Here is a 6,490-nt window from a genome sequence, read left to right on the forward strand (position 1 = left end):
TATAATGTGCACTGCATGTGTCCTACATATGACATAACATTTAACATAATTTTGTGATTAGGTTTTTTTTAGAGCAAAGTCGTTGAAATTTAGGATTGCTTCCCCCTCTTGTATTTAGAGGCCCATTATAATCTGAGGCCATCATCTGTATACAGCCTACTTAGTTTGTGTGGAAATCCAGCACTGGGGCTGGGGAATTATGGCCAGCCAAAAAACCAGGAGTCCTGACCACAATCCCCTAAGTCCAATTTATTGATTCTATTATTTATCATATTTGTGCATTGCTTTATCTATTGTTTTCAATCCCACACATTTCCCAAACCAGCACATGGTATTCATGTACATAATGTCTTGACTGTACACATGCAGAATTAGCCACACAAATGAGAACAAGCAGTTTAAGGAGCGGGAGTCTGCTCTCAAGATGGATGCAACGTGTTGTTAAAATGCACATCAAAGCCCCCTGTTAGTGCTGCACATGCTGATCAGAGTCTTCTCCCTAAAACAAGGCTAGCCAATGCAGTGTCTGCCAGATGTTGTGGGACAACAACTCCCATCAGCCCTAGACAGCACAGTTTATAGCCGGGGAAGATGGGAAATGTAGTTCAACAAACATCTTGAAGGCACTAACCTGGGTATCTCTGCCCAAAAAGACCACGTCTGAGCTGGCAGTTTTCCTGGGATGAAGAAAAGGACAACATTCAAGCTGAAGGATAGGAATCATTTTTCCTCTCTCCTTGACTCTGCCTCTTTGATCTGAAGCATGGAGAGAAAAAGCAGCCTGTTAAATTAAGATGGACCATCTACCTCTTAATAGCAAAGAATGAAAACACACGGACCACAGCCCAAGCCAGTGTTAGGTGCACTTAAAGCCATTGCTTTTAATGAGCTTAAGTGTGCCTGTGTGCAGGATTGTGTTCATGGGCATCAAGCCATTCATACCGCTGCCAAATTTCATTAACGTTATTCCAACTGGGTGGAATGTCTGCTTCTTCCATTAAACACTTTGCATCTTTAGCTCGTGTAGTCTTTTGTTGAAGAAGTGCTGCTATAATTCTGCATCAGTGCAGCTGCTGATTACTTAATCCAGCTTCATGCGCATGAACAAGCAGCAGCTTTGCAGAATGGTCTCAGAAACGCAGGCATTTGGTCAGTTCTTTTCCCTTCTCCACCCTCCTCGTTTTGTCTTGGAAATGCTTGCACTAAAAATAGCAGGAAGTACAGTAAAGCCAGAAACAGCTAGAGCTGTAAAGGCTGTGATCCTTTGCACAATTACTTGTGGACAGGGCTCGATAAAGTTAAAGGATAAGACTAAGCATGCTCAATGAACATGAAATGCTGATATGGCAGGCAGGGAGAATGGAAAAATGCAGAGTAAAGGAGGAGGATGCAATGGAGTATCCTAGAAAAGGGCATGGCTGGCCAGCACCCTAAGCTGGAGCATGTCACACTGCCAGATCAGATTCAGAAGCAGAGCTCCAGCCATGCAGTTCTTTCTGCAGACAGCTGACTTAACTGTTTCCTGCATTGCAGGGGGTTGGACTAGATGGCATTTGGAGTCCCCTCCAACTCTACAATTCTATAATTCTATGATGGGAGTTCCAGTCTTTATAGGAGGACTAACAGTTTAATAATAGTAACCCCTATTATAGTTACAGTTTAATAACTTTTGCATAGTTGGAATAGATAAAAATGTTAAGAGAGCTTTCCCTTCCTCCAAAACTTTTTTTCCCCTGTCCATGGAGAAAATGAAAAAGTGAAATTTGAGAACCCCTTGGAACCCCTTAGTTGGATACCACTCTAAGAATGCAGGGTAGTATTCAACTACATTATACACAGTGAAATTAATGGCCATGCTTAACTTAGGTCTGTTGATTTCAATGGGTGCTCTCTGAGTAACCCTGAGTTGGATACAACCCATTGACTTTATTGTACTGCCCAAGAAATTGTGGTTTATTTTATTTCCCATGCTCCTTACATTTTATTTACTCTTTTGTAGCAATATTTTGTCAGCTGGTGTATTTATAGGCACAGATCCATTTAACAGTGGACAGCAAACATACAATCTCAGAAAAAAGCATAAATGATGATTGGGGTGGGGGATAATTTATGATTTATTGACAGTAGCTTCTTATCAGATCAATTTCGAGCTTGGGAGAATAAAGAGGAAGTCTAGAATTGCACAGGAAATGATTAAATATTTAGCTTAAGTCCTCCTTCCAAAAGTGGGCTCCATACTACTTGAATGGAGGCCATCTGAACGGAAATGTAAATAAACTATTCATTCTTAAATATTATCCCTGTAATGGAAGGTAACAGCCAATTACTGAAGTCAAAAGAAATATTATTGGCAATCAGTGTGGCTCTGAGGCTCATTTACATTATCGGTTTGTCTCTGTAGCCTCGATCCATGCATCTAAACAACAAGGGCTTCCGTATCCGAAATGCAAAAATCATAAATGTTAGTCATTGCATGAATGGATAAAGGCCTCTTTAGTGAAGGTGCACTTATGAAACCTACACACTCATAGAGTAATACAGGGAGTAGTTTTGTCTATTTATTTTTGCTGCCCATAGCAACAGTCCTTTTTGCAGTTAGGAACAAAGGAAGGTGCTTTATACTGAAGTCTGATCTCTGGAACATGGAACATCTAGGAACCTAGGAAGCAACCACCTTCTACTGAGTCAGATTATTGGTCCATCTATCTCAGTATTATCTCCACTGACTGTCGGCAGCTGTTTAGGGTTTCAGACAGGAGACTTTTCCACTCCTACTTGGAGATGCCAGTGATTGAACTTGAGACATTCTGCATTTAAAGCAGAGGTTCTACCAGTTCAATATTCCTTCCCCCGAAGGGTAAGTGTTTGCAAGCCTCTGCAGGAGGTACATGTCTCACATATACACGTTCTAAGAGTCACATGAATTAGTATTTCTAGGCAGTGGCATTAGGACACAAGGACAGGTTTACCTAGTAACTTAGAATCATGCAGATCTTAAAATGGGGGTAAAGGTAAAGGGATCCCTGACCATTAGGTCCAGTCGTGGTCGACTCTGGGGTTGCGGCGCTCATCTCGCTTTATTGGCCGAGGGAGCCGGCGTACAGCTTCCGGGTCATGTGGCCAGCATGACTAAGCCGCTTCTGGCGAACCAGAGCAGTGCACGGAAATGCCATTTACCTTCCCACTGGAGCGATACCTGTTTATCTACTTGTACTTTGACGTGCTTTCGAACTACTAGGTGGGCAGGAGCAGGGACGGAGCAACGGAAGCAAGTCCTAGGCTCTGTGGTTTAACCCACAGTGCCACCCGTGTCCCTTAAAATGGGGGTACAGTTTACTGAATACACACAGAGACAAAATTTACTCATTTAATACTGCAGTGAAATGTTACCTGTTACGGCAATGGTGAATAGCTTCAGCTTTGGGGGTATTAGCTAAATAATTCTAACCACAACTAAACTTAACACATGTGTCAGGATTGCTCCACCCCTCTCTGCAGGATCTTCGGGGCCTCAGGGTGTCTCTTAATTTAAGACACCACCTGGTGAGCCCCTTACTCTCACAATCCTGAGTGCTCTTGTCACCACCAATCCTGTTCGTTTCATGTTTTATTTCCTCAGTTGGGTACTTCTGAGTACAGCTTTACTGTAGCATCGGCCCTCTGCCTCACAGAAGCTAGCCACTGGAGGTTTGCGAGGCCCCAGACCTTCCTCAGTGACTCCTCTTTACTTCTGTCTTTCTTGATTTTCCTCTGTGGGAATGCCTGTCAGCTCTGTCCATCCACCTCTCCTCTTAGCAGTTTATTCTCTCCTCCTCCTTCTCTCTCTCTCTCCTTGATCTTTGCTGGCTCACCTCCTCACTTCCAGTCTCTCCTGACCAGCTTCTACTCAGGGTGCAAGATGAAAGGAGCAGCAGGCAAGTTGCTGTGACACTGTGACACTGTCTTCCAAGAACACACAGGGCATGCACACAAGACTGAGCAAGCACATGAGGCATAAGATGGATGAGGCTATAGAAGGAAGGGCAAAGGAGGGAATGTGAGAAAGTGTAAGGTTCTGGAGAAAAGCTGTGCCCAGCATAGCTTGAAGAACACCAGTCTACTCATTCTTTCTGGGCTTCCATAATGGAAGTTATATTGAATGCTAGGCCTCGGCCATGCACAATTGGCATGAACTCAGTGGAAGGCTGGGTTAGGGAAGGATCAAAATACTTGTCTAAAACAATCTCTCTCTCTCTCTCTCTCTCTCTCTCTCTCACACACACACACACACACACACACACACACTCAAATATATGATAGGCCTATTCATGAAAACAGACATGTCCATAATTAAATGTAACATCCTGCCATTTTTAAATGTGTTTCTTTAAAAAATAAAAGAGAACAACAAGCTAATAAAAGCTGTTAAATACTTCCAGGTGTCTAATTTGTAAATCAATGTATACATAATTGGCAATGTGATGCATCACATCGTACTCCCTCTAAAACTTCATGTTTTCATTCTGCTAACATGTTGTCACAATGAATTCATGTACACCCTGGTATATTGTAAATATCTACTATTTCTTCCATGCCTACTGAATCAGGTATTGTACAAACAGTGGGAGAGCTAAATGACCAACTCTGTTGTTTCAATTAAGGTTAATACACTGAATTACCTGAAGTTTCTGCTTTATTGTGTTTACCTTATGCTTTGGAATGATGCCCAGAACAATAAAACATCATCGTGCTTGTTTAGAGCTAACCAATTACATTTTCCTTTGCTTTCTAAGATTGGGGCCCTCTCCTTGCATCCCAACAGCTAAAAGAGCATCTCATTAAGGCAAGCAGGGGTAAAGCTGCTCCATCTCATCACATTTGCCAGGAAATGAGGGTAGGCAAAGGCAGAGAGCATGTTCCTTGTGTGCATAAATTCCAAGGTTCAATTCCCATAATCTCCAAGTAGGACTGGGAGAGATCCTCGTCTGAAACTCTAGAGAGCTTCTGCCAGTCAACACTGAGCTAGATTCAGACCAATGTTCTGAATCAGTAGGAGTTTCTAAAGACAGAAGGAAGCCTTCTTGGGACAGCTGGTAGCTGGAGGGTACAGAAAGTGGAACCAAGGTTAGTGCTAGAGGGTGTGGTTGTAGTGGTTAGAGTGTTGGATTAGGACCTGGGAGACCATGGTTGAAATCGCCACTCAGCCATGAAGCTGAATGGGTGACCTTGGGCCGGTTGCTGTCTCTCAATGTAACCTCCCCCACAGGGTTGTTGTGAGGATTAAATGAGAATGAGAAACATGTAAACCACCTTGAGCTCCTTGGAGAGAAAGGCGGGATATAAACGCAATCAACAAAGAAACTCTTTAAGCTTCAATACGATTTACATATTCTAACACTATCCTAGAAAGCCAGATTACTCTTTGAGTCTGATTTCTTGGTAGTTTTCTTCATTGCTCTGTTTTGAGAGAAGACAGTTGAGTTTGACAAACATGTACAAAATTAGAACTAAAAAAAGAAAGAAATGTTTTATTGTTCTGGGCATCATTTTCTTAGCATTTAAGCAATGTGTCCATATTATAGGTGTAATTCATCTGTCTTGTCATTCAGGCTGTGGGACATCACAATATTGGCTTCCTTTAAGTTGCAGATCAAGTACAAACTACTTACCTTTGAAGGTGTCCATGGCTACACCTCCCCATCCCTCTTCTTTCATTTAGCAATATGAACTTGGTGAACTTTATGAACTGTGGCCCTCCAATTCCACCATCCTCAGCCCTCCAAAGGACTCATTCTCCCTTCAGCAGGGCTGCTTCAGATTATCCTGATCCTGACAACGCATAGAGGGGGCACAAATTGGCATTGTCTGTCTCAGAGTTTTCCTTCTCTGAGATTGGCTGCCTTCCCAGGTTGACAACCTACAATTTCCAGACTGGCTGAACAACCAATTCCTCATCCTAAGGAATGCTGGGAATTGTAGCGCTGTGAGGGAAATAGGGGTCTCCTAACAACTCTCAGCACCCTGAACAAACTAGAATTCCCAGGATTCTTTGGGGGAAGCCGTGACTGTCGAAAGTGGCAATGATACTGCTTTAAATATGTAGTGCAGATGGAGCCCTTGTGAGGCGCCCATGCACACTGATGGCATTGTCATTGTCTTCTCATTGTCCTTAATACTGTGGTATTCTAGTCATGTTGTTTCTTCCAGGCAAGAGATAGTATTTTGCTGTTGTGGGGGGGAGGAATCATTGTGCATATGGATAGACTTTGGCTGTCTTGTTTGTGGGTGTGCAGATCCAAAAATATATTTTTGAAAGCAGCCAGACAGCAGAATACCCTGAATTTAGAACAATGGAATACAATCCATATTTCTTTACTTCAAATCCGAGGGGGTAGATTGCAACTGTGGGGGTGGGGTGGGAGGCAGAGACAGCTTTTCAAATACTTTACAACACAGAACATTGTTAAGCAACATGTAATCTCTACCTTTTATATTGGATTTGCACCCAGTT

This window comes from Podarcis muralis, chromosome 10 (assembly GCF_964188315.1).
Source record: "Podarcis muralis chromosome 10, rPodMur119.hap1.1, whole genome shotgun sequence".
NCBI lineage: Eukaryota > Metazoa > Chordata > Lepidosauria > Squamata > Lacertidae > Podarcis > Podarcis muralis.